This window comes from Physeter macrocephalus, chromosome 16 (genome assembly GCF_002837175.3).
Source record: "Physeter macrocephalus isolate SW-GA chromosome 16, ASM283717v5, whole genome shotgun sequence".
Lineage (NCBI taxonomy): Eukaryota > Metazoa > Chordata > Mammalia > Artiodactyla > Physeteridae > Physeter > Physeter macrocephalus.
In genome coordinates, this window is record NC_041229.1 from 102969882 (window position 1) to 102973604 (window position 3723).

The following is a 3723-nucleotide window of genomic DNA, read 5'->3' on the forward strand; positions in this document are numbered from 1 at the left end:
TGTCCAGTTTTCCCAGCACCACTTATTGAAGAGACTATCTTTTCTCCATTGTATAGCCTTGCCTCCTTTGTCATAGATTAGTTGACCATAGGTGTGTGGGTTTATCTCTGGGCTTTCTGTCCTGTTCCATTGATCTATATTTCTGTTTTTGTGCCAGTACCATATTGTCTTGATTACTGTAGCTTTGCACTATAGTCTGAAGTCAGGGAGTCTGATTCCTCCAGCTCCATTTTTCTCCCTCAAGATTGCTGTGGCTATTCGGGGTCTTTTGTGTCTCCATACAAATTTTAAGATTTTTTTGTTCTAGTTCTGTAAAAAACGCCACTGGTAATTTGATAGAGATTGCACTGAATCTGTAGGTTGCTTTGGGCAGTATCGTCATTTTCACAATATTGATTCTTCCGATCCAATTACACGGTATATCTCTCCATCTGTTTGTGGCATCTTTGATTTCTTCCATCAGTGTCTTATAGTTTTCTGAGTACAGGTCTTTTACCTCCTTAGGTAGGTTTATTCCTAGGTATTTTATTCTTTTGTTGAAATGGTGAATGGGATTGTTTCCTTAATTTCTCTTTCTGATCTTTTGTTGTTAGTGTATAAGAATGCAAGAGATTTCTATACATTAATTTTGTATCCTGCACTTTACCGAATTCATTGATTAGTTCTAGTAGTTTTCTGGTGGCATCTTTTTAAAAAATTAATTAATTAATTAATTAACTTATTTTTGGCTGAGTTCAGTCTTTGCTGCTGCACCCTGGCTTTCTCTAGTTGCGGTGAGCAGGGGTTACTCTTCATTGCAGTGCGCGGGCTTCTCATTGCGGTGGCTTCTTTTGTTGCGGAGTATAGGCTCTAGGCATGCAGGCTTCAGTAGTTGTGGCTTGTGGGCTGTAGAGAGCAGGCTTAGTAGTTGTGGTGCACAGGCTTAGTTACTCCACGGCATGTGGGATCTTCCTGGGCCACGGCAAGAACCTGTGTCCCCTGCATTGGCAGGTGGAATCTTAACCGCTGTGCCACCAGGGAAGCCCTCTGGTGGCATCTTTAGGATTATCTATGTATAGTATCATGTCATCTGCAAACAGTGATAGTTTTACTTCTTCTTTTCCAATTTGTATTCCTTTTATTTCTTTTTCTTCTCTGATTGCTGTGACTAGGACTTCCAAAACCATGTTGAATAATAGTTGTAAGAGTGGATATCCTTTTCTTGTTCCTGATCTGAGATGAAATGCTTTCAGTTTTTCACCATTGAGAATGATGTTTGCTGTGGGTTTTTCATATATAGCCTTTATTATGTTGAGGTAGGTTCTCTCTATGCCCACTTTCTGGAGACTTTTTATCATAAATGGGTGTTGAATTTTGTCAAAAGCTTTTCCTGCATCTATTGAGATGATTATATTGTTTTTATTCTTCAGTTTGTTAATATGCTGTATCACATTGATTGATTTGCACATATTGAAGAATCCTTGGATCCCTGGGATAAATTCCACTTCATCATGGTATATGATCCTTTTCTGTGGTGTTGGATTCTGTTTGCTAGTGTTTTGTTGAGGGTGTTTGCATGTATATTCATCAGTGATATTGGTCTGTAATTATCTTTTTTTGTAGTATCTTTGTCAGGTTTTGGTATCAGGGTGATGTTGGCCTCAAAGAATGAGCTTGGGAGTGTTCCTTCCTCTGCAACTTTTTGGAAGAGTTTGAGAAGATGGGTGTTAGCTCTTCTCTAAATGTTTGATAGAATTCACCTGTAAAGTCATCTGGTTCTGGATTTTTTTTGTTGGAAGATTTTAAATCACAGATTCAATTTCATCACTTGTGATTGGTCTGTTCATATTTTCTATTACTTCCTGGTTCAGTCTGCAAGGTTATATCTTTCTAAGAATTTGTCCGTGTCTTCCAGGTTGTCTATTTTATTGGCATAGAGTTGCTTGTAGTAGTCTCTTATGATGCTTTGTATTTCTTTTCTTTTTTTTTTTTAAAGGGAATGCTATTTATTTATTTATTTATTTATTTATTTATTTATTTATTTATTTATTTATTTATTTATTTATTTATTTATTTATTTATTTATTTAGCTGTGTTGGGTCTTCGTTTCTGTGCGAGGGCTTTCTCTAGTTGTGGCGAGTGGGGGTCACTCTTCATCACGGTGTGTGGGCCTCTCACTGTCGCGGCCTCTCTTGTTGCGGAGCACAAGCTCCAGACGCGCAGGCTCAGTAGTTGTGGCTCACGGGCCTAGTTGCTCCGTGGCATGTGGGATCTTCCCAGATAAGGGCTTGAAACCGTGTCCCCTTCATTGGCAGGTAGATTCTCAACCACTTCGCCACCAGGGAAGCCCCGATGCTTTGTATTTCTGCAGTGTCTGTTGTACCTTCTCCCTTTCCATTTCTAATTTTATTGATTTGAGTCCTCTCCCTCTTTTTCTTGATGAGTCTGGCTAAAGTTGTCAATTTGTTCATCTTCTCAAGGATTCAGCTTTTAGTTATATTGATCTTTGCTATTGCTTGCTTTGTTTCTATTTATTTCTGCTCTGATCTTTATGATTTCCTTCCTTCTGCTAACTTTGGGTTTCGTTTGTTCTTCTTTCTCTAGTTCCTTTAGGTGTAATGTTAGATTGCTTATTTGAGATTTTTCTTGTTTCTTAAGGTAGGCTTGTATAGACATAAACTTCCCTCTTAGAACTGCTTTTGCTGCATCCCATAGGTTTTGGATAGTTGTGTTTTCATTATCATTTGTCTCTAGGTATTTTTTGATTTCTTCAGTGATCTCTTGGTTACTTAATAACGTATTGTTTAGCCTCCATGTGTTTGTGTTTTTTACGTTTTTTTCCCCTGTAATTAATTTCTAATTTGATAGCGTGTGGTCAGCAAAGATGCTTGATATGATTTCAATTTTCTTAAATTTACTGAGGCTTGATTTGTGATCCAAGATGTGATCTGTCCTGGAGAATGTTCCATGCGCACTTAAGAAGAAAGTGTAATCTGCTGTTTTCGGATGGAATGTCCTATAAATATCAATTGAATCTATCTGGTCTATTGTGTATGAGTATTGCTACTCCAGCTTTCTTTTGATTTCCATTTGCATGGAATATCTTTTTCCATCCCCTCACTTTCAGTCTGTATGTGTCCCTAGGTCTGAAGTGGGTGTCTTGTAGACAGCATATATATGGGTCTTGTTTCTGTATCAATTTAGCAAGCCTGTGTCTTTTGGTTGGAGCATTTAATCCATTCATGTTTAAGGTAATTATCAATATGTATGTTCCTATTACCATTTTCTTAATTGTTTTGGGTTTGTTTTTGTAGGTCCTTTTCTTCGTTTGTGTTTCCCACTTAGAGAAGTTTTTTTAGTATTTGTTGTAGAGCTGGTTTGGTGGTGCTGAATTCTCTTAGCTTTTGCTTGTCTGTAAAGCTTTTGATTTCTCCATCAAATCTGAATGAGATCCTTGTCGGCAGAGTAATCTTGGTCGCAGGTTCTTCCCTTTCATCACTTTAAGTATATCATGCCACTCCCTTCTGGCTTGTAGAGTTTCTGCTGAGAAATCAGCTGTTAACCGTACAGGAGTTCCGTTGTATGTTATTTGTTGTTTTCCCCTTGCTGTTTTCAATAATTTTTCTTTGTCTTTAATTTTTGTCAATTTGATTACTATGTGTCTTGGCGTGTTTCTCCTTGGGTTTATCCTGCATGGGACTCTCTGCACTTCCTGGACTTGGGTGGCTACTTCCTTTCCCATGT

The 3723-nt window shown here is 38.0% G+C and overlaps 1 protein-coding gene across 1 annotated transcript in view; it reads right to left on the minus strand.

Moving 5' to 3' along the window:
* Positions 1 to 3723, minus strand: part of LOC102983630 (phosphofurin acidic cluster sorting protein 1) — a 95224-nt gene that overhangs the window by 44828 nt on the left and 46673 nt on the right. The window lies entirely within an intron of this gene.